Source organism: Phocoena sinus, chromosome 21 (genome assembly GCF_008692025.1).
Source record: "Phocoena sinus isolate mPhoSin1 chromosome 21, mPhoSin1.pri, whole genome shotgun sequence".
Taxonomy (NCBI): Eukaryota; Metazoa; Chordata; class Mammalia; order Artiodactyla; family Phocoenidae; genus Phocoena; species Phocoena sinus.
This window is the reverse complement of record NC_045783.1, coordinates 21,741,949-21,769,862: the sequence shown is the minus strand read 5'-3', so window position 1 is coordinate 21,769,862 and position 27,914 is coordinate 21,741,949. Positions and strand designations below refer to the sequence as shown.

The 27,914-nt window shown below is 44.2% G+C and overlaps 1 pseudogene; it reads left to right on the top strand.

Moving 5' to 3' along the window:
- The window catches only part of LOC116746696, a 40,337-nt pseudogene extending 12,566 nt beyond the window's left edge, over window positions 1-27,771 (top strand).
- Window positions 27,772-27,914: the final 143 nt, after the last annotated feature.

Genomic DNA, 27,914 nt, shown 5'->3' with positions numbered 1-27,914 from the left:
AGACCTGGTCAAGGGTTTTGAGGCAGGAATATATTAGCTCTGGGCTGTCAGCAGGCATCCGTGCAGCTGGGTTGAGGGTGCAGCAAGTTTTGAGGGTTACCTCTGGGGAGTCGAGGAACAAAGCCTGGTACTTAGTAAAGCGGCCTCCAGTTAGCCAATGGTGGCCTTTGATCTCCAGGATCCCTTGTACTTGATGGGAGGTCTGGACTTCCAGTGGCTGTCCAAAGGGAAGCTTGTTAGCTTTTTCCACTAATTAAAGTGGTAGCTACTACACGAAGGCAGCCAGGCCAACCTTGGGCCACGAGTCTAGTTGTTTGGAAAAATAGCCTATAGGCTGAGGAACTGGCCCTAGCTTCTGTACTAGGACCCCCCCCCCCCCACAAGCTGTCCCTTGCTTGTCAGTCATGTATAAGATGAATGGCTTTTTCAAACTGGGGAGACCCAGAGCAGGGGCTCTGGTGAGGGCCTGCTTGATAGTATTAAAAGCCTTTTCCTGTTCCCCAGTCCAAAGTAATGGTTTTGTATCTGGGCCTTTAGTGGCTTCATACAGGGGCTTAAGCCATTATCCCAAATCCTGGAATCCAAATTCTGCAAAATCCTGCCATGCCCAAAAAAGGTGTTTGTCTTTAGAGTGCTTAGGCCTAATATAACCCGTTTTCTATCTGGAGATAACTGTCTACTTCCGAGGCTTATAATGTAGTGCAGGTGTTTACCTTGTTGCTTTGAGATTTGTGCCTGTGTCCGAGAGACTCAAACCTCGGGCCCCAAGGAAATTAAGGACTTCAATTGTATTCTGATTTGAGGCCTCCGTGGAGGGGCTACATATTAATATATCAATATCTACATACTGTAGAATAGCCCCTTCTTTTAGGTGTTATCTCCCTTAGTTCCTTTCCTAGGGCCTGTGTGAACAAGTGTGGGCTGTCCCGAAACCCCTGAGGCAATACTGTCCAGGTGTATTGTTGCATTTGGCCTGAGAGGGCATTAGTCCACTGGAAGGCAAACAGATACTGTGAGGAGGGATGAACTGGGATGCAAAAAAGGCATCCTTGAAGTTGAGCACAGTAGACCATTTAGCATCCTCAGGGATTTGGGCTAATGTGTTATAAGGATTGGCCATGAGGGGGTGAATAGGGACCACAGCATCATTTACTGCTTTAAGATCTTGTACCATTCTATATTCCCCATTTGCCTTAACATCTGGAAAAATAGTATTGCGTGGAGACTGGCAGGACACCAAGAGGCCATGTTTTAAGAATTTATCTACAGGGGGTTTTAACCCCTTTTTTGCTTCCAACTTTATGGGGTATTGTCTCTTGTTAGGGTAGGCAGCTTCTGGCTTAAAGCTAATTTTACAGGTTGGGTGTTTATGGCCCTCCCAGGGACTCCTTTGTCCCAAACTGCAGGGTTCACTGGTTGGAGAATACAGCTGGGAACAGGCCCTTGATCTACCTTAGTCAGGGTCAAGATACGGGGCTACTTTCCTCCTAACTGTAATATGGCCCCGAGGGAGCCCAGAAAGTCTCTCCCCAGTAGTGGGGTGAGACACTCAGGGACAACTAAAAAGGTATGTGAAATCAAACGCTGCTCAAATTGGCAAGTGAGAGGCCCAGTAAAGTAATGGGCGCGAGGCTTTCCTTGGACACCAGTCACAGTACAGCTTTTGGAGGAAAGAGGCCCAGCATGAGAAATCAGGACAGAGTTAAGTGGCTCCCGTGTCAGTTAAACAATCGATCTTCTCACCTGCCATATCATGGACCACCTGGGGCTCCGTGATGGAGACAAGACATCTCATGGGATGTCGTCCAGCATGGCAATCTCAGGAGTGGGGACCCCCCTTCCCCTTTGGGACTGAGGGCAGTCCCACTTCCAATGACCTGTTTGTTTGCGGGCTGGGCACGGCCTAGGGCCATTCTTGGGCCCAGTGGCCTGTTGACTTGCCCTTGGAGCATTCCTCCTCGTTGGTCTTACTTCCAGACAGATAGTTGAACTTTCTTGGCCCCCTTGGGTTGTCTCGAGGTTGCAAGGCGTGGCTGACAGCAACGGCTGTCAGTTTTGCACGAACCTTGTCCTGTCTTTTCTCACGTTTGGTTCTTTCTTCCTCCTCAGCTTGATCTCGATTATTAAATACTCCAAAGCCCACCTCTAGGAGTTGGGGCATGGGGGCTTGTGGTCCTAATTGTAACTTTTGGAGTTTTTACCTAATATCAGGTGCAGACTGGCTGATAAAGGGTTGTCCCAGCAGGGATTGGCCTTCGGGAGTGGAGGGGTCAATGTTAGTATATTTTCTAAAAGCCTCCACAAGCCATCCGTAAAAGAGGTCTGGATTTTCTTTTTCTTCTTGGGTCACTCCTTTAACCCTTCCATAGTTAACTGACTTTTTGATACATTTTCTTATCCCTTCTAATACACATTGGATCATGTGCTTGCTGGCTTCTGTTCCCTCCCAGGAATCATAATTCCAACAGAGCTCCTGATTTGGGACTGCGACTCCACCCATAACAAAATGTTTGGGTTGGTCCCTGGCAAGCTGGTCAGCGTGCCCCTGGGCTGCTCCCCAATTCTCTGTTTCTCCTCAGGGGTACGGCAAGTAGATAGGACAACTTGGACATCCTTCCAAATTAAATCAAAGGCCAGAGTTAGGGCCTGAAACTCTTCAGCAAATGAGGGTCTTAAGCAAATCAGCCCAGTCTTTGTTTGCATTGGGCTGAATCAACTAAAGAGAAGGGCACATATATTCTTATTGTCCCTTTGCTATTTGCCACTTCCCTAAGAGGGGATAATTTCCCCGATCCTGGGTGACAGGAAGCTCCACTGCGAGTTATCCCGGAGGGACTAGTCTGTCTTTCTTGGGGTATCGGAGGGTATAGAGGGACATGGGGAGGTGGAGTTTGGGATCGGTCAGAGGGCTCTGGAGAGGTAGGTGACACCAGAGAAGTGGGTGGCTCTGAAGAAGTCGGGTACTGTCAGGAGTAGGGGAGCTCGGTTTCCCCCCTGACAGTTGGGGGAAGTTAGGAGGGGATCATCTAAAACGTTGGGAGGGTTTTCTGGTTTCCCAGGCTTTTGATTGCAAGAGCTGCATAGGGCGGGATTTTGGTAAAGGACCATGAAGGCTTGAACATAGGGAAACTCAGTCCACTTTCCTATCTTGCGGCAATAAAGATCCAATTGCAGAATGGTATTATAATTTACAGAGCCATTTTCAGTCCATTTTTCTCCATCCCGGAACTGAAACAAAGGCCAGGCAGTGTTACAGTAGAATTTGTTTTTCCTTTCTTAACCTGTCTATTTTAAAAAGTTTCTCGTTCTTAAAGGTTACACTCCAGAGGTGTTTCTTCTGGCTTGGGAGGGGATCCTCCCATGTTGGGTAACCTGCAACCGAGAACAAAAGAGCTCTCCTAGAAATGGAATTTGGTGTCCCAGAAACATTACAAGGAGGCGCTTGAAGGAGATTCAGAGCATCCTCTGAATTTCCTTCAGTCTTTTTGCTGATGGGGTTTGGAGCATCGTCTACTTCCCCACTGATTCCTAACCAGACATTTCCAGTCATCCTTGGTACCTTGTGCAAGGTGTCCCCCATGTGGCCAGGGGAGGACATTTGAACCAGTGCAGACCGGTTGCCAGGATTCCCCTTAGGAACCCTTGGAGAAATCAGAGTTGGACGCTCTAGAAGATGGCACATGTTCAAGACCCAAGGGGCCGGGAGGTAGAGAAATTCTCATAGTAGATTTTTGGACATTGAGTGAGATGTGAAAGACTAGACAACAGAAGAACCCCAAATCCATTACCCTAATCTGTCTGGAGGCTACGATAAAATCATCAGGCACTTCCCAATTCTATCTGACAGAGGCAACAGTGAGTTTGGCAGCGGCGGGGAGGGGACGCAGTTTAGGAATGAGGTCCAGAAAATCCTTCCCTGAAACGGTGCAGAGATACAAAGTGAGAAAGAGATCTTGCTGTACGAGTGAGGTGGGAAAGAAAAGCATAGAGGGGGGTTCCATATGGGACAGGGAGAGAGATGGGGGGGGAGAGAGGGGGAGGGAGAGAGAGAGAGGGAGGGAGGGAGAGAGGGGAAGAGAGAGAGAGGGAGGGAGAGAAAGGGAGGGAGAGAGAGAGAGAGAGAGGGAGAGAGGGAGGGAGGGAGAGAGGGAAAGAGAGAGAGAGGGAGGGAGAGAAAGGGAGGGAGAGAGAGAGGGAGGGAGAGAGAGGGAGAGGGAGGGAGGGAGGGAGGGAGAGAGGGGGAGAGAGAGGCAGGCACCCCTTGGACTCCTTCACGGTGAGAAATCACGTTTCCACCAGGTCCCAGAGGACAGCGGCAGCAGTCACCGCAGTGTTAGTTGGATCTGCACGGCCTGGGGGATATCCGCTGCCACCGTCACCTGGGGGAGCCATAACACAGTGAGTGGACCGAGATTAGGCCCCGTGGGTCTTGAAAAGAAAGCAAAGCAGAGAGCGAGAGAAACAGGGCGAGAGTGAAAGTCAGGGGCCTCAAGCAAGAGCTGGGCCAAGCCCGCGGTTTACGTTGAATTCCCAGGTTTGGGCACCAAAAATGATCGCGGGTGGCCTCGGCCTGCAGTGGCTTGAAGCAGGATCTCGGTTCCCCGACCAGAGATTGAAGTCAGGCCGCGGCAGTGAGAACACCAAATCCCAGCCACTAGATCTCCAGGGCCAGTGGCTACTTACAAGGCCCTGGGTTGTCTGCTTTGGAGAAAGGAATTTCAACAAAGAGAAGGAAGGTAGTGAAACAAGTAGTGTTTTTGGGGAGGAAAAGAAAGTACATGTGGATAGACTCACATGGGTGGGCCCAGAGAAAGAGTCGCACCCTTGGGGTAGTTCAGATCACTTATATGGGGAAGTTCTTCCCGGTCCCCTCTGGCCAGTCATCTTGCTTTGCGGGGCTCTGAGTCCATATTTGGTCTAACTCAGGGCCCTCCCCTGCGTGCGTGTGCATCTTTTAACCAGGATGGATTCCAGTGCAGGGGTTTCTGGGAAGAAGAACATATTATGGTCTGACACTCCCTCCCTTCTCTGACCTCCGAGGAACCTTTCTGTTGCATGTGCAGTCGGGAAGGTGTCCTTGACCTCAAGAATGGGAAGTATGTGGTCTCTCTGTCTTCTCTCCAAGCAGGACTGGCTCCTCCTTGCTCCTGCCGTTATCTTTATCCTGGCGTATCTGTCCACAGGGGAAGATTCCAGCTGCTCAGCCTGGGGCCCATCTATCTCCTGCCTCGGCAAGAGTGGGCATCCTTGTCTTGTTCTTGATCTTAGGGGAAATGCTTTCAGCTTTTCACCGTTGAGAATGATGTTAGCTGTGGGTTTGTTATATATGGCCTTATTATGCTGAGGTAGCTTCCCTCTATGCCCACTTTCTAGGGGATTTAAAAAAAATTTTTTTTAAATTTATTTTTGGCTGTATCAGGTCTCATTTGTGGCGCACGGGATCTTCGTTGAGACATGCATGTGGGATCTTTCGTTTCGGCATGTGGGCTCTTCCTTGCAGCTCGCAGGCACCAGGGCACGTGGGCTCTGTAGTTTGCGGCACACAGGCTCTCTAATTGAGGCACGCGAGCTCAGTAGTTGTGGCATGCAGGCTTAGTTGCCAGATGGCATGTGGGATTTTAGTTCCCTGACCAGGGATCGAACCCGCGTCCTCTGCATTGTAAGGCAGATTCTCTACCACTGGACCACCAGGGAAGTCCCTGGGGATTTTTGAAAAAATATAAATTTATTTATTTTTATTTTTGGCTGTGTTGGGTCTTCGTTGCTGTGAGCGAGCTTTCTCTAGTTGCAGTGAGCGGGGGCTACTCTTCATTGTGTGCGGGCTTCTTATTGTTGTGGCTTCTCTTATTGCAGAGCATGGGCTCTAGGCATGCGGGCTCAGTAGTTGTGGCTCGCGGGCTCTAGAGCGCAGGCTCAGTAGTTGCGGTGCACGGGCTTAGTTGCTCTGCGGCATGTGGGATCTTCCCGGGCCAGGGCTCGAACCCATGTCCCCTGCATTGGCAGGCAGATTCTTAACCACTGCGCCACCAGGGAAGCCCTCTAGAGAGTTTTTATCATAAATGGATGTTGAATTTTGTCAAAACCTTGTTCTGCATTTATCAAGTTGATCATATGGTTTTTATTCTGTAGTTTTTTAATGTGGTGTATCACACTGATTGATTTGCAGGTATTGAAGAATCCTTGCATCCCTGGGATAAACCCCACTTGATCATGGTGTATGATCCTTTTAATGTATTATTGGATTCGGTTTGCTAGTATTTTGTTGAGGATTTTTGCAACTATGTTCATCAGTGATATAGGCCTGTAATTTTTTTTGGTCATATCTTTGGTTTGGTGTCAGGGTGATGGTGACCTCATTGAATGAGTTTGGGAGTGTTCCTTCCTCTGCAATTTTTTGGAGGAGTTTCAGAAGGATGGGTGTTAGCTCTTCTCTGAGTGTTTGATAGAATTTGCCCGTGAAGCCATGTGGTCCCGGACTTTTTGTCTGTTGGGAGTTTTTAAATCGCAGTTTCAATTTCAGTGCTTGTGATTGGTCTGTTCATATTTTCTGTTTCTTCCTGGTTTGTAAATTGACTTTTGAAGTGCTCTCAAAAGCCTAATAAAGTTTATTCTAACAGTGTTGCCATTCTTAGCATTTTTTTGTGCACCCACCCTATGCCCCTATGAGATATGTAATGAATATTTAACTCCTACACAATGTGAGATATAGTTATTATTTTCATCATTTTATAGATGAGCGAAGTGAGGCTTGGAAAAGGTAAATGAACTCATCAAAGATTTCACATCTAGCGAATATTAGTAAAAATGATCATTTATCATTCAGGCTTCAAAGATTATGGATAAAAAAGTGTGCCTCTGCTAATATGGAAGATATTTTTCTAAAACAGAAAAAAAACTTTAAAAGCACTATGGCCTTATGTAAGAGCATATGCTTCATCCAAATGAGAGACAAATCCTTAAGAACGGATCCAGTTCCCTCTGAAGCTGAGGTGACCGGCCCCATTTCATTTTCAGATGTGGCAGCACCACCTAGTGGCAAAGAAAGACATAGCCCTAGTGAATGGTTTTCTTCTTTGGACAACTAACCCTGTTTTTGAGAGTGACAGATTAATTTGGGGCTTCCAATTCAAAATAAAATGACCAAATATGTTTACTTCCTTTACCTGGAAAAATTTCTCAACAAATACTAAGAAGACAGAAAGAGGACAGAAGGTGATGACTGAACAGAACAGAGGAAGTTCAGGGCAACGGCCGTGAGGGGATAACTGATAACCGAAGATGGCCCGAGGGGACCGGAACTTAGAGGCAGTCTGATCTGTGAAGAGGGCTGGAAAAGTGGGAAGGGGGTGCGAATTAATCTGTTCACCTGCTGCCCACACTCAGGAGGTTTACACTCAAGAGGATTTGATCCGAAGGTGATAATCTCAGGGACATCAGGCCCGCATAGACCAGGAGGATAAAGAGGCAGGAACTGAAGAAAAATCCATGCCCTGAATGGTGGTTCGTCAGCCTCCTTCCCACATGCGACACCTGCATCCGTCCTGGAGAAACTGAAGAACGCTGGAGAAAAATACAGCCACAGAAGTCCCTCAGGGCAAAGGCTCTTTCCCTGCTGTCCTTTGTGATGGCAGTGTTGACCTGAAACAAATGCACAGCTATTTCTCCAGCAAAGATGGGTTTATTCAGGATCAACAGAGAATTGCTGTTTGGGCGCTGCAGCCGTGATGAGCAGCATGTGAGGTTCCCACATGGCAAGGGAAGAAGAGCGCTTTTACGGGGGAGAAAAGGAAGTTGGGAGGGTTATAGCAAACAGAGTCCATGGCTTTTCCTTAGCTGACTCCTTGCCAGGAAAGAAGAGGAATCTTCCTTCTTCCTATTGGGCTCTGCTGTGGTCATAGGGCCTGAGAGCTCCCCCCTTCTGGTCTCCAGATTCTATTTAACTGAGGTTTCTGTTCATTACTTTTTTATACCAGCCTTTAACAAACCCAGCCCTGCCTGTATGAGTCTCTCTAAAATATGAATGGATGGCCAGAAGTCACCACACTTTCAAGGAAAAGCTCTGACGTGAAAAATGAAGACCAAAACCAGCAAATGGGGAAAAGAGGCTGAGTGGAAACAGAAGATGCAGGAAGGGGACAAAAGCTACACTTAATAGTATCAGAAGAGAATGTTAAAAAAAAAAAAGAGAAAAAATAATTCTTTGCAGTTTATAAAAATGGTAACTGAAATAACAATTCATGATAAGTTTTGAAGGCTGATGCTGAGGAAATTCCAGGAATGTTGAACATTAAGAAAAAGGCAGATAGAGATTGGAGACAAAAGAAAACTAGAAATTGAGAACAAAAGTGGGGAAAATCTGTCCAATGGAATTTTCAGAAAGAGAGAAAAGAGGAAAGAGGTGTTGTGTGATCCTTCAGTGATGTACCTTGGCAGGGCCCTTCCCATTTGTTACAATGGGTACTTAGTAGGTCTGTCAATAAAGTTATGGGTTATCATTCTAGCAAATATTCTGGCAGAGCTTTCCATGTCAGCAGAAACAGAGCTTATTCTTTTTAAATGCTTCATAATACTCTGTTATCTAGAACTAACTAGCATATTCACCCATTTTTCCATTGGTGAGCATTTAGGTGTTTTTCTGTGTCTTGGCATTACAAACAGTGCTGCTATAAACACCCTGTAATCCTTCTCTTTCTCTGCAGATGTTTGAGTATTTCCCTTAGAAGTATACCTCAAGAAAAGATTTCTAGATCACAGAATATGAATATTTTTAAGTTAAAACCCAAAGGTTGCCCCTTCCTCATGACACCGATTTATGCTGTTACCAGCTGAGCTTGGGGGTGCCGTCTCCCCATACCCAAGACTGGATGCTAATAACCTACTAAACTGTTTTCCAGCCTATTAGATTAAAAAATGACATCTCATTATCTTAATTTGCATTTTCCTGACTATTATCAAGGTTGAACAGTTTTATTTACTAATCATTTGTATTTCTTCTTCTGTGAACTGGCCATTTGCGTCCTTTGAACATTTATGTTGGATTATTTGTCTTTTTCTTACTGATTTATAGGAACTATTAATATATTCTGGACAGAGGCTTCTATCTTAGAAGTTATCAATGTTTTATTCTAATCAGTTTTGTGTTTTAACTTTGTTAAAAGTCCCTGTTATAGGGCTTCCCTGGTGGCACAGTGGTTGAGAGTCCGCCTGCCGATGCAGGGGACACGGGTTCGTGCCCCGGTCTGGGAAGATCCCACATGCCGCGGAGCGGCTGGGCCCGTGAGCCATGGCTGTGGAGCCTGCGCGTCCGGAGCCTGTGCCCCGCAACGGGAGAGGCCACAACAGTGAGAGGCCCGCGTACCGCAAAAAAAAAAAAAAAAAAAAAAAAGTCCCTGTTATAATGAGAGATCCCTGAAGGCAAGGAATTGGTGTTACTCATTTTTGTTGCCAAGCATCTGGCAGGACATACTAGGCACTCATTTTGTGAATGAAAACAGAGACATGACCTTGGCTTCATGACCGTTCTGAAAGAACATTTATAGGTGCTTGTAGCCAGAGCTCTCCTGGGTCTCGGTGACTTCTCAGATTGTGGGGCGGGGCGGGCGGTGGGTGGGGGTGGGGGAAGGACTGGCTTGGATTTAAGATGTTGAGTGGATCACAGGAATGCCAGTGACATACACTCCCAATCGTTAAGAGTCATGAAGAACCATGATAGTGTATAGATCGTTGAGGGAGTATCCTCTGGTTATCTTCCTGAGCCTAAAACCAGGATCTAGTCAATAGGTTAATGTAGTAAAAGGAGAGATGTGTGTGGTTGGCCTAGCTTACAGAGATGCATATGTCTTTAGGACCAGAAAACTGTTAAAAAGTTTGATTTGACAATGGACTATGCCTTTTCATATTTTAACACCAGTGGCAAGGAAGTCTCAACCAAATGGGAGATAAACTAGTAAAAGATTGTGGTGAGGGTGGAAATTCACTACATATAGTCTTTAGGTGTTGTTTTAATAGACAGCATGAAGTTTGAGATTTGGTATTTATTCATATGTTAGTGTCAATTGTTACAATTTTTGGATCTTTGAAAACTCATGGGTGGAAATTTTAGATTTCTTTTTTTAAAATAGATCTTTATTGGAGTATAATTGCTTCACAAAACTGTGTTAGTTTCTGTTGTACAACAAAGTGAATCAGCCGTATGCATACATATGTCCCCATATCCCGTCCCTCTTGAGCCTCCCTCCCATCTTCCCTATCCCACCCCTCTGGGTCATCGCAGAGCACCGAGCTGATCTCCCTGTGCTATGCTGCTGCTTCCCATTAGCTATCTATTTTACGTTCGGTAGTGTATATATGTTGATGCTACTCTCACTTCGCCCCAGCTTCCCTCTCCCACCCTGTGTCCTTACGTCGATTCTCTATGTCTGCATCTTTACTCCTGCCCTGCAACTAGGTTCATCAATACCATTTTTTTTTTTTTAGATTCCATATATGTGCCTTAGAATATGGTATTTGTTTTTCTCTTTCTGACTTACTTCACTCTGTATGACAGACTCTATGTCCATCCACCTCACTACAAATAACTCAATTTCGTTTCCTTTTATGGCTGAGTAATATTCCATTGTATATATGTACCACATCTTCTTTATCCATTCATCTGTCTGTGGACAGTTAGGTTGCTTCCATGTCCTGGTTATTGTAAATAGTGCTGCAGTGAACGTTGTGGTACATGTCTCTTTTTGAATTACGGTTTTCTCAGGGTATATGCCCAGTAGTGGGATTGCTGGGTCATATGGTAGTTCTATTTTTAGTTTTTTAAAGAACCTCCATACTGTTCTCCATAGTGGCTGTATCAATTTACATTCCCACCAACGGTGCAGGAGGGTTCCCTTTTCACCACACCCTTTGCAGCATTTATTATTTCTAGATTTTTTGATGATGGCCATTCTGACCGGCGTGAGGTGATATCTCATTGTAGTTTTGATTTGCATTTCTCTAATAATTAGTGATGTTGAGCATCTTTTCATGTGCCTCTTGGGCATCTGTATGTCTTCCTTAGTGAAATGTCTATTTAGGTCTTCCACCCATTTTTTAATTGGATTGTTTGCTTTTTTTTGATACTGAGCTCCATGAGCTGTTTGTATATTTTGGAGATTAATCCTTTGTTGTTTCATTTGCAAATATTTTCTCCCATTCTGAGGTTGTCTTTTTGTCTCGTTCATGGTTTAATTTGCTGTGCAAAAGTTTTTAAGTTTAATTAAGTCCCATTTGTTTATTTTTGTTCTTATTTCCGTTACTCTAGGAGATGGGTCAAAAAAGATCTTGCTGTGGTTTTTGTCAAAGAGTGTTCTTCCTGTGTTTTCCTCTAAGAGTTTTATAGTGTCTGGTCTTACATTTAAGTCTTTAATCCATTTGCAGTTTATTTTTCTGCATGCTGTTAGGGAGTGTTCTAATTTCATTCTTTTACATGTAGCTGTCCAGTTTTCCCAGCACCACTTCTTGAAGAGGCTGTCTTTTCTCCACTGTATGTTCTTGCCTCCTTTGTCGTAAATTAGGTGAGCATATGTGCATGGATTTATCTCTGGGCGTTCTTTCCTGTACCATTGATCTATATTTGTTTTTGTGTCAGTACCATACTGTCTTGATTACTGTAGCTTTGTGGTGTAGTTTGAATTCGGGGAGACTGATTCCTCCAGCTCCATTTTTCTTTCTCAAGATTGCTTTGGCTATTCGGGGTCTTTTGTGTTTCCATACAAATTGTGAAATTTTTTGTTCTAGTTCTGTGAAAAATGCCACTTGTCGTTTGATAGGGATTGCATTAATCTGTAGATTGCTTTGGGTAGTATAGTCATTTTCACAATGTTGATTCTTCCAATCCTAGAACATGGTGTATTTCTCCATCTGTTTATGTCATCTTTGATTTCTTTCATCAGTGTTTTATAGTTTTCTGAGTACAAGTCTTTCGCCTCCTTAGGCAGGATTATTCCTAGGTATTTTATTCTCTTGTTGCGATGGTAAATGGGATTGTTTCCTTAATTTTTCTTTCTGATTTTTCGTTGTTGGTGTATAGGAATGCCAGAGATTTCTGTGCATTAATTTTGTATCCTGCAACCTTACCAAATTCATTGATTAGTTCTAGTAGTTTTCTGGTGGCATCTTTAGGGTTTTCTATGTATAGTATCATGTCATCCACAGACAGTGACAGTTTTACTTCTTCTCCAATTTGTATTCCTTTTATTTCTTTCTCTTCTCTGATTGCCATGGCTAGGACTTTCAAAACTGTGTTGAATAAGAGTGGTGAGAGTGGACATCCTTGTCTTGTTCCTGATCTTAGTGGAAATGCTTTCAGTTTTTTACCATTGAGTATGATGTTTGCTGTGGGTTTGTCATAAATAGCCTTTATTATGTTGAGGTAGATTCGCTCTGTGCCCATTTTCTGGAGAGTTTCTATCATAAATTGTTGTTGAATTGTGTGAGAAGCTTTTTCTGCATCTATTGAGATGATCATATGGTTTTTATTCCTTAGTTTGTTACTGTGGTGTATCACATTGATTGATTTGCGTATATTCAAGAATCCTTGCATCCCTGGGATAAATCACACTTGACCATGGTGTATGATCCCTTTAATGGGTTGTTGGATTCTGTTTGCTAGTATTTTGTTGAGGAGTTTTGCATCTATGTTCATCAGTGATATTGGTCCATGATTTTCTTTTATTGTGATATCTTTTTCTGGTTTTGGTATCAGGGTGATGGTGGCTTTGTAGAATGAATTTGGGAGTGTTTCACCCTCTGCAGTTTTTTGGAAGAGTTTGAGAAGAATCGGTGTTAGCTCTTCTCTAAATGTTTGATAGAATTCACCTGTGAAGCCATCTGGTCCTGGACTTTTTTGTTTGTTGGAAGATGGAAGATTTTTTTTTTTTTTTTTTTTTTCGGTACACGGGCTTCTCACTGTTGTGGCCTCTCCCGTTGTGGAGCACAGGCTCCGGACACGCAGGCTCAGTGGCCATGGCTCACAGGCTCAGCCGCTCTGCAGCATGTGGGATCTTCCCGGACACGAACCCGTGTCCCCTGCATAGGCAGGTGGACTCTCAACCACTGCGCCACCAGGGAAGCCCCTGTTGGAAGATTTTTAATTACGGTTTCAATTTCATTACTTGTGATAGGTCTGTTTATATTTTCTAATTCTTCCTGGTTCAGTCTTGTAAAATTGTACCTTTCCAAGAATTTGTCCATTTCTTCATGGTTGTCCATTTTATTGGCATATAGTTGTTTGTAGTAGTCTCTTATAACCCTTTGTATTTCTGCCACGTTGGTTCTGATTTCTCCTTTTTCATTGCTAATTTTATTGATTTGCATCCTCTCCCTTTTTTCTTGATGAGTCTGGCTAAGGGTTTATCAGTTTTGTTTATCTTCTCAAAGAACCAGCTTTTAGTTTTATTGATCTGTGCTATTTTCTTTGTTTTGCTATTTCTCTGTTTTCCTTGTTTCTATTTCATTTATTTCTGCTCTGATCTTTATGATTTCTTTCCTTCTACTGACTTTGGGTTTTCTTTGTTCTTTTTTCTCTAGCTGTTTTAAGTGTAGGGTTAGATTGTTTGAGATTTTTCTTGTTTCTCGAGGTGAGATTGTATTGCTCTCAACTTCCCTCTTAGAACTGCTTTTGCTGCATCCCATAGGTTTTGGGTCGTCGTGTTTTCATTGTCATTTGTTTCTGTGTATTTTTTAATATCCTCTTTGATTTCTTCATTGATCTCTCGGTTATTTAGTAGCACACTGTTTAGCCTCCATGTATTTGTGTTTTTTACAGTTTTTTTTCCTGTAATTGATTTCCAATCTCATAGCGTTGTGGTCAGAAAAGATGCTTGCTATGATTTCAATTTTCTTAAATTTTCTGAGACTTGATTTGTGACCCAAGATGTGATCTATCCTGGAGAATGTTCTGTGTGCACTTGAAAGTGTACTCTGCCACGTTTGAGTGGAATGTTCTATAAATATCGATTAAATCTATCTGTTCTGTTGTGTCTTTTAAAGCTTATGTTTCCTTATTTATTTTCTGTTTGGATGATCTGTCCATTCGTGTAAGTGGCATGGTAAAGTCCCCTACTGTTGTGTTACTGTCGATTTCTTTCATGGTTGTTAGCATTTGCCTTACGTATTGAGATGCTCCTGTGTTGGGTGCGTAAACATTTATAATTGTTATATCTTCTTCTTGGCTTGATCCTGTGATCTTTATGTGGTGTCCCTCCTTATCTCCTGTAACAGTCTTTATTTTAAAGTCTATTTGATCGGATATGAGTATTGCTACTCCAGCTTTCTTTTGCTGTCCATTTTCATGGAATAACTTTTTCCATCCCTTCACCTTCATTCTGTATGTGTCCCTAGGTCTGAAGTGGGTCTCTTGTAGACAGCATATACATGGGTCTTGTTTTTATATCCATTCAGCCAGTCTGTGTCTTTTGGTTGGGGCATTTAATCCATTTACATTCAAGGTTATTATCGATACGTATGTTCCTGTTACCATTTTCTTAATTGTTTTGGGTTTGTTTTTGTGGGTCTTTTTCTTCTCTTGTGTTTCCCACCTAGAGAAGTTTCTTTAGCATTTGTTGTAAAGCTGGTTTGGTGGTGCTGAATTCTCTTAGCTTTTGCTTGTCTCTAAAGGTGTGGGAAGCCGTTGTTCTGCCATGTCGCAGATAATGGTTATCAGGGAGTAGCCCAAAGGCTATGGGAAGCCATTGTTCTGCCATGTCGCAGATAACGGTTATCAGGGAGTAGCCCAAAGGCTATGTGCCACACATGCGCCACAATGAGCCAATATGCTAATGAAGGATCAGAATTGTAACCAATAAATTGTGAACAGCACATATCTTGTTGAGTTAACCAGCCAACCACAGGTTGCCACGGGTTATAGTGCATTATAAAAGCCAGTGTGAACAAGGCTCGGGGTCTTCCTTCCATCCACCTGAAACCAAGCTGTACTCCAATAAAGTGTGATGCGAGAAGAATCTAGCGTGTGGTGATTCGTCATTCTGCTGGTCAGAAGCGGCTCGCCGCAAGTGGTGCCGAAACCCGGGAACTTCGCACCCCGCATGGAGGACCGATTCAGAACTCGACACACGGAGTGGACCATCGGATCAAGATCCAATTTGGGTCCCAACAAGATTCACAAGAGTCGTGGAAGAGGATCCCAAGGGCGATGATGCTGGGCTGGATGGTGTTGATGGGCCTTTCCCTACTCAAGGCGGAGGACAAGATGTTTTGGGGAATTAGCCGGTCCTGGCCAGTTCCTCTGCCGGTCCATTCCCATAGCAGAGTGCTTCCAATATTTTATTCCACCAGTTGTGAGATGAATACAGCCTGCACTGTATCGTTAGACGATGAATGGGTGCAATATAATGCTACAAATTTTGTTTTAAATAATACCCTTTGTTTTAGTTGGAATGCCTCTGTGGACTGCATTCATTTAGCTCGAAAAACCTTGACTGCCTGGAATAACCCGCTTACGGGAAATCAGGTTCCTCTGTCTATGCTAAATGAAGCCTTGACCAAAATATCACAGGGTCAACTTTCTGGCTCTGGTACAGGGAACTCTAGCCAGGATGCAGTGAATGTTACCACCTTACTTTTGAGACATGAGGGCGTGGTCCCCCTACCGAACAATACAAAAAATTGCACTGAGTCCAACCGGACCAGGATTGCTCCTTACTGCGCTGCCATTGTCAATACACCTCCAATTTTTACCCCTTGCCAGGAACAAACTTATGCTACGTGTCAGCTTACCTCTGGATTTCAGTTTTTCCCAGGTTTAAAGTCTTATGTAGGGAGAAAAGAGACAGATGATAATAAGACGGTCTGGTACTATGAAGGGTGGCCTTTCTTTTCTTGGCTATTGAGAAATCAAGTAGGGGCAAGTACAGACATTTCCCCTTTTGCTATGTTACAAGATAGTAATGGCACTCTTTTTAATGTTAGTGGCGTGGCAAAAACGTCCAATGGGACACGATACAAGCTTAATGTGACCTCTTATGCATCTGGGTTATATAATTATTCCAGAGCAGCAGCTTCGGTTTGTGTACAGTCGCCATTTATGTTTTTATTAACTAATGATAGTCAGAACTGTGATAACGACAGTGTATGCTGGCTATCACAATGTTGGAATGGCTCTGTGGCGCAGACTGCCTTATTGGTCAGGGTACCTACCTTTGTGCCCATCCCAGTCCAGGCAGACCCCAATAATTTTCCTCTTTTGAATTTACTGCGCGAAAAGCGAGACTTTGGCGTAACAGCTGCCATAGTCACCGCGGTCGCGATATCTGCTGCTGCAGCGGTCACCGCTGGAGTGACCATGGCTAGTCAAGTACAAACTGCACAGACGGTAAATACTATAGTCTCCCAAACCTCCCGGATCTTGGAGGATCAAAATAAATTTAATAATCTTCTGATGAATGGGATTTTATCACTTAATCAGCGAGTAGACTTGCTGGAAGAAACCGTGGAGGATGTTTACAGCATCCTGCAAGTAGGATGTGTACAAAAGCTGGAACATTTCTGTATCACGCCTCTTCCTGTTTCAGATGCCCTGAACCGGAGCAGGGAGATTGGCAATTTCCTGAGAGGCAATTGGTCCCAAGAGGCTGAATTGATGCTGTTAAACCAGAAGATACAGATTAAGACTTTAAATGCTACTAGGCTATACCCCGTTACGCTTGGGGACTTTACTACCTGGCTGTCCTCTGCCTTTACCTTCTTTAAGGAGTGGATCGGTGTAGGGATGTTTGCAGTGTGTTGCATGGCAGGACTTGTGGTGTGCCTGTGGTTGGTATGTCGTTTGCGAACTCGGACAAGGCGAGATAAGATGTTGTTCACGCAGGCATTGGTGGCCATTAGTAAAGGCGACTCCCCTGGCGCCTGGATCTCCATCTTGAACGACCCGTAGTGATTGCCCTTGCACAAAACGGTTTATGACCATTGCACTTTTGATGGGAATCACGAGGCACATCAGCCCCTGCACTCCGCGGTCTGTGTGGACATTGCACGACGGGGAGGGTGATGAGCCAGCTTCTCGAACCAACTCTTGCTCAGCGAGCATCCCATGGGGTGAGCGCTTGTGCGGGCATTGTTCGAGTTCAGCTCCTGGGTCTAAGAAAACAAAAAGGGGGAGATGTGGGAAGCCGTTGTTCTGCCATGTCGCAGATAACGGTTATCAGGGAGTAGCCCAAAGGCTATGGGAAGCCGTTGTTCTGCCATGTCGCAGATAACGGTTATCAGGGAGTAGCCCAAAGGCTATGTGCCACACATGCGCCACGACGAGCCAATATGCTAATGAAGGATCAGAATTGTAACCAATAAATTGTGAACAGCACATATCTTGTTGAGTTAACCAGCCAACCACAGGTTGCCACGGGTTATAGTGCATTATAAAAGCCAGTGTGAACAAGGCTCGGGGTCTTCCTTCCATCCACCTGAAACCAAGCTGTACTCCAATAAAGTGTGATGCGAGAAGAATCTAGCGTGTGGTGATTCGTCATTCTGCTGGTCAGAAGCGGCTTGCCGCATAAAGGTTTTAATTTCTCTGTCGAATCTGAATGAGATCCTTGCTGGGTAGAGTTATCTTGGTTGTAGGTTTTTCTCTTTCATCACTTTAAGTATATCCTGCCACTCCTTTCTGGCTCGCAGAGTTTCCTCCGAAAAATCAGCTGATAACCTTATGGGGACTCCTTTGTATGTTATTTTTTGTTTTTCCCTTGCTGCTTTTAATATTTTTTCTTTAAGTTTAAATTTTGTTAGTTTGATTAAAATGTGTCTTGGTGTGTTTCTCCTAGGGTTTATCCTGTATGGGACTCTCTATGCTCCCTGGACTTGGGTGACTATTTCCTTTCCCATGTTAGGGAAGTTTTCGACTCTAATCTCTTCAAATATTTTCTCAGACCCTTTCTTTTTCTCTTCTTCTTCTGGGACCCCTATAATTCGAATGTTGGTGCATTTAATGTTGTCCCAGAGGTCTCTGAGATTGTCTTCAATTCTTTTCATTCTTTTTTCTTTACTCTGCTCCTTGGCAGTTATTTCCACCGTTTTGTCTTCCAGCTCACTTATTCGGTCTTCTGCTTCAGTTATTCTGTTATTGATTTCTTCTAGTGTATTTTTCATTGCAGTAATTGTGTTGTTCATCTCTGTTTGTTTGTTCTTTAGTTCTTCTAGATCTTTGTTAAACATTTCTTGTATTTTGTCAATCAGTGCCTCCATTCTATTTCCAAGATTCTGGATCATCTTTACTATCATTACTCTGAATTCTTTTTCAGGTAGATTGCCTATTTCCTCTTCATTTATTTGGTCTTGTAAGTTTTTACCTTGCTTCTTCATCTGTGACATATTTGCTGTCTTATTTATTTATTTATCTAATTGTGTCTCTGTCTTACTGGTTGTTTGGCCTGAGGCTTCCAACACTGGAGCATGTTGGCTGTTGGGTAGAGCTTGGTGCTGAGATGAGGACCTCTGTGAGACCTCATGCCGATGAATATTCCCTGGGGTCTGAGGTCCTCTGTTAGTCCATTGGTTATGGCACAGAGCTCCTACCACAGGAGCTTCGGCCCGACCCCTGGCTCATGAACCAAGATCCCACAAGCTGCATGGGGTGGCAAAACAAAAACAAAAACAGAGAACAATAACAAAGTAAAAAATAAAGTTAGACTAGGAAAATAACATATGTTAGAAAGAATATAAAAATAAAAATATAGATGAATCAACAACTGGAAGGTACAACAGTACCACAATAGTAAAAAAAAAAAAAAAAAAGGAGGAGGGAAAAGAGAAAAGAAAAGCAAGGGGTGGGGTGGTGGGGGGGAAGGCCTTGGCTGTGGAGGGCAGGGCCTAAGCAAGGGTGCAGTTTGGGCAGTGGGTGGGGCCTATGCTCAGGACCCACAGGGCTGGAAAAGGCCCTGGGGGTTGTGGGGGGTGGGGCTTAGGCTCAAGGAACAGAAGGGGCCCAGGCGTGGCCCCACCCCTGGTCTCAGAGGGCAGGGGACCTCACCTGGGAGCCCTGCGGGCTTCCTGGGCTCGAGTGGGCAGAGCAAATGCTCTCCACTTCTCTGCTGCTCCTCCGGTCCTGGAGGGCCCCTCCCACCTGCCTCTCCTGTTCTCCCCTCAGCCTCCCTCCTATGCCCCCAAGGACCCACATGGCCTGGAGGGGGCTTTGGAGAGCAGGGGACGGGCCTGGGAGCTCAGCAGGCTCCCTGTACCCGAGTGGGTGGGGCAGTCACCCTCTGCTTCTCCTGCCTACTTCTCCTGATCTCCTTGGCCTCAGGGGTGCCAATCCTGTCCGGCCTCCACTTCTCCCTCCTCTTCCCCGCACGTCCTACTGGTTCACTTGGGGGTCCCCTCCCGTCTCCTTGGGCATCAGGGTCCCCCACCAGCAGCCAGCAGGTGCCCTAGTTGTGGGAAGACCCTCATCTTCCCACACCGCCACCTTGACTCCTCCCCCTAGATCTCTTAACTGAGACTTATTTCTACAACTGAGGAATTGTGGCAGATGGAGCTTCCTGCTACATTGGTTTTTTCCCCCCAACTTTCTACTAATTTAGTATGAAGAAACCTCCAGCAAGCCTTTTCTATCTAAAAACATGTCCAAACAGTGATCAGAGCCCATATGGGGTTGGAAAACGGGGATGCTAGGAAGGAATGGTGAGGAAATTTTACTTGTTGCTTATTATATGTCTGTATTACTCAATTTTCTTATAGAAATGTGTTATATATGTGTAATTACGTTGAAACAAGCCATCAAAACAATTGTCTAAATCACCATGTGGTGAGCAGTCAGCCTAACCCTCGTTTTCTAGGTTTGGGCAATACTCTTTACTACATTTGCAAGTCTTTCTGGTAACCAATGTGAGGCAGGAAAGGTGTGAGCCTTGATATTTACTAGCAAGTGCCCCTGTTTCCTCCATCCCCCCACGGGACTGTGCAGGAAAATAGGCTAGAATGAGACTTCTAAAAGCATGACATCTCAGACTGGAGTTGATCTTCCTGGCCACCAGGTGACGCTTGTGTGTCTCTGCAGGGAAAGAGATTTGAGTAACAATCTAGACAGTAATTTTTAGAAATTCAGGATATTTAACAAATCACCAGATTATCTCATGCAGAAATGGAGTATAGGTGTTTCTTAACACGTTTTTATAAACAGATCAGAAAATTTTACCTTGGTAATAAATTCTGTTTTCTCCTCAATTAAGATGACATTCTGATTTCATTCTGAAGATCCCCATATCTAAATTCTAAAGTTATAGTTAAGATTGTAGGCATTAGGTTAACAATCAAAAAATGCATAGTGGGGCTTCCCTGGTAGTGCAGTGGTTAAGAATCCACCTGCCAATGCAAGGGACATGGGTTCGAGCCCTGGTCTGGGAAGATCCCACATGCCGCAGAGCAACTAAGCCCATGCACCACAACTACTGAGCCTGTGCTCTAGAGCCCGTTGGCCACAGCTACTGAAGCCTGCATGCCTAGAGCCCATGCTCCGTAACAAGAGAAGCCACCGCAATGAGAAGCCCACACACTGCAATGAAGAGTAGCCCCTGCTCACCACAACTAGAGAAAGCCTGTGCACAGCAATGAAGACCCAATGCAGCCAAAAATAAATAAATAAATAAATAATGTGCATAGTATATGCATATTCACCTCACTCCAAATTGTAAGTTGACCCCATGCAGGTAAAAAGTCAGACATATCTCAGACTTTACCTCCCCTGTAGGATAACTGAAAAACATTTGATTCTTTCCTAACTCTGGGTTACATTGCAAAACAATATTCTATCAATTTAATACATCATAATGAGACAAAATTCAGCGCCAACCAATTCTTGGCTTTTCACAGCACTTGAGAGTGATTCCAGCACACTTAGCCTCACACCCTTTTTTAACCTCCCTATGTGTGTCTGTGTCTTAAGACACATACACAAATGTATGAATCATAATAGCAAAAAAATTGGAAATAATTCACGTCTATCAACAGTAGAAAAAATTTAAAAATTGTGGTAAGCTCATAAAATGGAATACTATACAACAAGGAAAATGAATAAGATATAATAATATTGATTGAAATAAGACAAGCACAAAATATATATCATGTGATTCTATTTGTATAAATTAAAAAACAGGCAGAATTAATGGTTTTAGAAGTCAAGGTAGTAGTTACATTTGGGGAGGAGGTGAGGGTAGTAATTTGGAAGGAGAATGAAGGGATTTCTGGGTACTAGTTGTGTTCTACTGCTTTACCCAGATATCTTCATTTTGTGATAGTTCATTAAAGCTGTACATTTATGCTTTGTACACTTCTCTTTCTGTTTTTGTTTTATATTGGAGTATAGTTGATTTACAATGTTGTATTAGTTTCAAGCGTACAGCTAAGTGATTCATTTATACATATACATATATCCATTCTTTTTCAGATTCTTTTTCCATATAGGTTATTGCAGAGTATTGAGTAGAGTTCCCTGTGCTGTACAGTAGGCCCTTGTTGATTGTCTTATTTCATACATAGTAGTGTGTATATATGTTAATCGCAAATTCCTAATTTATTCCTGCCCACCTCCAACCTTTCCCCTTTGGTAACCATAAATTTGTTTTTGAAGTCTATGAGTCTGTTTCTGTTTTGTAAGTTCATTTGTATCTTTTTTTTTTTTAGATTCCACATATAAGTGATGTCATATGATATTTGTCTTTCTCCATCCATGTTGCTACAAATGGCTAATGCCATTCTTCTTTATGGCTGAGAAATATCCCATTGTATATATGTACCACATCTTCTTTATCCATTTCTCTGTCGATGGAAATTTAGGTTGCTTCCATGTCTTGGCTATTGTAAATAGTGCTGCAGTGGACACTTGGGTGCCTGTATCTTTTTTAAAAAAATTTTACTGGAGTAGAGCTGAGTTACACTGTTGTGTTTCAGGTGTACAGCAAAGTTAATCAGTTACACATATACGTATATCCACTATTTTTTAGATTCTTTTCCCATATAGGCCATTGCAGAGTATTAAGTAGAGTTCCCTGTGCTATATAGTATGTCCTTATTATTTACCTATTTTATATATAGTAGTGCTTATATGTTAGTCCTAGTCTCCCAATTTATCCTTCTCCCCTTTTCCCCTGGTAACAATAAGTTTATTTTCTACATCTGTAAATTTATTTCTGTTTTGTAGATAAGTTCATTTGTACCCCCTTTATTTTTAGATTCCACATATAAGTGATACCGTGATATTTGTCTTTTACTGACTTCACTCAGTATAATGATCTCTAGGTCCATCCATGTTGCTGCAAATGGCATTATTTTGTTCTTCTTTAATGGCTGAGTAATATTCCACTGTATATATGTACCACATTTTCTTTATCCATTCCTCTGTTGATGGACATTTACGTTGCTTCCATGTCCTAGCTATTGTAAATAGTGCTGCAGTGAACATTGGGGTGCATGTATCTTTTTGAATTCTGGTTTCCTCCGAATATATGCCTAGGAGTGGGATTGCTGGATCATATGGTAGCTCTATTTTTAGTTTTTTAAGGAACCTGCATACTGTCTCCAGAGTGGCTGTATCAATTTACATTCCCACCAACAGTGTAGGAGGGTTCCCTTTTCTCCACACCCTTTCCAGCATTTATTGTTTGTAGATTTTTTGATGAGGCCGTTCTGACTGGTGTGAGGTGATACCTCATTGTAGTTTTGATTTGCATTTCTCTAATAATTATTGATGTTGAGCATCTTTTCATGTACTTTTTGGTCATTTGCATGTCTTCTTTGGAGAAACGTTTATTGAGATCTGCCCATTTTTTGATTGGGTCGTTTGTTTTTTTGATATTGAGCTGCATGAGCTGTTTGTATATTTTGGAGATTAATTCCTTGTCAGTTACTTCATTTGCAAATATTTTCTCCCACTCTAAGGGTTGTCTTTTCGTTTTGTTTATGGTTTTCTTTGCTGAGCAAAAGCTTTTAAGTTTAATTAGGTCCCATTTGTTTGTTTTTATCTTCATTACTTGAGGAGGTGGATCCAAAAAGATACTGCTGAGATTTATGTCAAAGATTGTTCTTCCTGTGTTTTCTTCCAAGAGTTTTATAGTATCTGGACTTAAATTTACGTCTTTAATCCATTTTGAGTTTATTTTTGTGTATGGTATTAGAGAATGTTCTAATTTCATTCTTTTACATGTAGCTGTCCAGTTTTCCCAGCACCACTTATTGAAGAGACTGCCTTTTCCCCATTGTATAGTCTTGTCTCCTGTGTCTTAGATTAATTGACCATAGGTGTGTGGTTTTATTTCTGGGCTTTCTATCCTGTCCCATTGATCTATATTTCTGTTTTAGCTCCAGCACTGTACTGTTTCGATTACAGTAGCTTTGTAGTATAATCTGAAGCCAGGGAATTGATTCCGCCAGCTCTGTTTTTCTTTCTCAGGATTGCTTTGGCTATTTGGGGCCTTTTGTGTTTCCATACAGATTGTAAAAATGTTTTGTTTTAATTCTGTGAAAAATGCCATTGGCAATTTGATAGGAATTGCATTGACTCTGTAGATAGCTTTGGGTAGTATAGTCATTTTGATAATATTGATTCTTCCAGTCCAGTAACACGGTATATTTCTCCATCTGTTTGTCATCATTTATTTCTTTCATCAGTGTCTTATAGTCTTCTGAGTACAGGTATTTTGCCTCCTTAGGTACGTTCATTCCCAGGTATTTTATTCTTTTTGATGGGATTATAAATGTGATTGTTTCCTTAATTTCTCTTTCTGATCTTTTGTTGTTAGTGTATAGGAATGCAAGAGATTTCTGTGTATTAATTTTGTATCTGCCAGCTTTACTACAGCTCATCAATGAATCTGGTAGTTTTCTGGTAGCATCTTCAGGATTTTCTATGTATAGTATCATGTGACCTGCAAACAGAGACAGTTTTACTTCTTCTTTTCCAATTTGGATTCTTTTTTTTTCTTTTTCTTCTCTGACTGCCATGGCTAGGACTTCCAAAACTATGTTGCATAAAAGTGGTGAGAGTGGACATCCTTGTCTCATTCCTGATCTTAGAGAAAATGCTTTCAGTTTTTCACAATTGAGAATGATGTTTGCTGTGGGTTTGTCGTATGTGGCCCTTATTATGTTGAGGTAGGTTCCCTCTGTGCCCACTTTATGGAGAGTTTTTATCGTAAGTGGGTGTTGAATTTTGTCAGAAGCTTTCTCTGCATCTTTCGAGATGATCATGTGGTTTTTATCTTTTGTTGATGTGGCGTATCACACTGATTGATTTGTGGATATTGAAGAATCCTTGCATCCCTGGGACAAGTCTCACTTGATCATGGTGTACGATCCTTTTAATGTATTGTTGGATTCGGTTTGCTTGTATTGTGTCCCAGCTGTCTGTCCCAGCTGATCTCTCTGCTGGTGAGGGAGGCTTTCCCCGGGTATGGGAGTCTCATCTGTTCTTCAGCTCCCCACCAGGGGTGCAGGTCCTGTCCCATTCTACCCGGTTGTGTGGGGATTTTTCTTGTCTTTTTAGGTTTCCTAGGTCTTTTGCTAGTGTTCAGCAGGTGGTCGTGAGAATTGTTCCATTTGTAGATGTAGTCTTTTTTTTTTTTTTTTGCGGTACGCGGGCCTCTCACTGTTGTGGCCTCTCCCGTTGTGGAGCACAGGCTCCGGACGCGCAGGCTCAGCGGCCATGGCTCACGGGCCCAGCCGCTCTGCAGCATGTGGGATCCTCCCAGACCGGGGCACGAACCCACGTCTCCTGCATCGGCAGGCAGACTCTCAACCACTGCGCCACCAGGGAAGCCCTGTGGATGTATTCTTGATGTACTTGTGGGGAGAGGTGAACTCCATGTCCTCCTTTTCCACCATCTTGACTCTTCCCCCTGTTAAACATTTCTTGTATCTTCTCTGTCTGTGCCTCCATTCTTTTTCTGAGATCTTGGATTCTCTTTACTGTCATTACTCTGAATTCTTTTTCAGGTAGACTGCCTATCTCCACTTCATTTAGTTCTTCTGGGTTTTTATCTTGTTCCTTCACCTGGAACAAGACAGCAGATACTTTTCTGCTGTCTCATTTTGTCTAACTTTCCGTGTTTGTGGTCTCCTTCTCACAGGGTGCAGGATCATACTTCCTCTTGCTTCTGGTGTCTGCCCCCTTGTGGGTGAGGTTGGTCCAGGGCCTTGTGCAGGCTTCCTAGTGAAAGGGACTGGTGCCTGCCCACTGGTGGGTGGAGCTGGGCCTGTCCCTCTGGTGGGCAGGACCATGTCAAGGCATGTGTTTAGAGGTGGCTGTGAGCTCAGGAAGACTTTAGGCAGCCTGTCTGCTGATGGGTGGGGCTGTTTTCTCTCCCTACCCCTGCTGGTTGTTTGGCCTGAGGTGTCCCAGCACTGGAGTCTGCAGGCTGTTGGGTGAGGCCAGGTCTCGGTGCCAAAATGGTGACCTCTGGGAGACCTCACACTGGTCAGTGTTCCCTGTGATCAGGGACCACCAGTGTCCTTGCCTCCACAGTGAGTCATAGCGAACCCTCACCTCCCCAGGAGAGTCTCCAAGACCCACATGTAGATCTAGCCCAGGCTTCTGTGGAGTCACTGTTTTGTGCTGGGTCCCAGTGCATGTGAAACCCTGTGTGTGCCCTCCAAGGGTGGAATCTGTTCCCCAGTCCCGTGGCGCCCCTGCATTCAAGCCTCGCCGGCCTTCAAAGTCAAGTGCTCTGGGGGCTCCTTCTCCCAATGCCAGACCCTCAGCCTGGGGAGCCTGAGGTTCGGCTCAGAACTCTCACTCCTGTGGGAGAACTTCTGCAATATAATTATTTTCCCGTCTGTGGGTCGCCCACCTGGTGGGTATGGGATTTGTTTACAGTGTGAAAGTGTTGTTGTGGCTTCTTCTTTGTCTTTGGATGTGAAATATCTTTTTTGGTAGGTTCCAGTCTTTTCTATCGATGTTTGTTCAGCAGTTAGTTGTGATTTTGGTGTTTTCGTGAGAGGAGGTGAGCTCAAGTCCTTCTGCTCCACCGTCTTGTCCAGAATCCTGTACACTTTCCTATATGTGCATTATACTTTGAATTTAAAAGTCTAAAATACATAAATAATTTTTTCCTAATACCTATGAACCACCCAGAGATTTAAAATCAACAGGCGTAAGATTTTAGTATTTATATGTTGTATATATAGTAAAAGTTCAACAAATAGCATATTGATTGATTTCATCTAATTAAAGCTATTTTGATATCAGACTGAACATTTTTTTCTGGCCATGGATATTTTGTTATAAACTTCTGAGTGCAGGAGTAATGCTGGTTAGGTCTAAAGTGAGACAGCCTTTTGTGATCTGTCATGCATGAAAAACATCTGGTTGAAATGAGTGTTTGATAAGGGATACTTTCCATTGGATAAAGTCCTAGCTCTTTCTCGTGCCTTTGTGATTTGACACCCACCTACCACCTCAGCCTCACCTAGACCTACTTCTCCCCTTACCCACCTTCCTTCTGGCCACGCCATAAGCAATACAAAATTCCCCGTGGTTCTCTGATCCCACGTTGATCACTCTACCTGGACCGCGGCCCACACCCATTTTTTCCGCCGGTGCAATCCTAGTCTATATCAATTCTCCATTTAGTTTTCATTCTTCGTTTACTTCACAGGGGCCATGTACTCCCCAGTCATCACAGCCTACCCTGGAACACTGATCGTGCCCATAACACATTTGCAGACGTATCTGTCTTTCCTACCAAACTGTAAGTTTAAAAGGAGTCGATACAAGTATTCCAAATACCTGTAACAGTTCTGGGCACATGGTAGATGCTAATAAGTATTGTTGGAACCAAAGATCTGTGAAAATAGTACTCTGTCTCATTCTCCACACAGCAGGGAGCCACTGGGAGCATACGCCTCCCTTGCTTTAAACTCTCCAACAGCTTCCCAAACCAACTCACAGAAAATCCAGGGTCCTTACTGTGGTCTATAAAATATTATGTAAACTGGTCCCTGCCTAATACGCTTTGCTTCTGCTATTCTCTTTAATCCCTAAACTCTGGCCTCATTGGCCTCCTTTTTCATACCTGCACACACCAATCTCATTCTCCCCTTAGGGTTTTGTACTTACTCCTTCCTCTGTCTGCAGTGGTGCCCTCACAGTGTCATCCTGGCTGCTGCGGTGGTGGCCCTGAAGGGCCTTCAGGAATGCTGTGCAAGGGCATCCGGACCTGTCTGGTCCAGCAGCAGCAGGGAGGTGGCCCCACCCTGGCACCACTACCCACACGAAGCACGGCCTCTCGTCTACTGCTCAGACACTGGCTGGGCCGTGGGGGCCAAGGAGTCTGACTCTTAAGACTGAGCCAGCCGCTTCCCAGTGCAACGTTGCTAGAGGACCTCGTGACCAGGGGGAAGGAGGCCGAGATGGCACAGCTGCTGGACCACGAGCCCTGGTAGCTCTCGCAGCCTGGACGGAGCAGGCAGGACTATGGACCCAAAGGCAACTTTCAGAAACAGAAGCTAAGGACTGCTGGCTTCAGAGGCCTCCCCAGCTTCAGCCGGCAGGTGGTGCGGAGAACCGGCCTCTTCCCCATCTGGGAGGACTTCCGGCACGTCTAGCAGTGGACGCTGGACCACTGCCACGAGTGGAGTTCAGCCGCAGACCCCACCGGGACCACGCCTGGCGTGGGGAGGGCGGGTGAGCCTCCTTGTCCTAGCCCCATCCAGCTTCCCCGCGGCCTTGGTGGAAGGTGCTACGGCCCCAGTAGTTCTGTACTGGGCCAGCAGGTGGAGGCGGCTGTCCCCTAACCCTGTTGTTGGTCTCTGCTGGGCACCCAAGAGCCGCACGGACCTGGACCCGGGGCGGCACGCCCTCTGCCGCGGTCCCATGGGGCCGCGTGTGCGCCACCTTCAGGGAGCCATGGGCGTGTCTGTCCAGGCCAGAGGCTTCA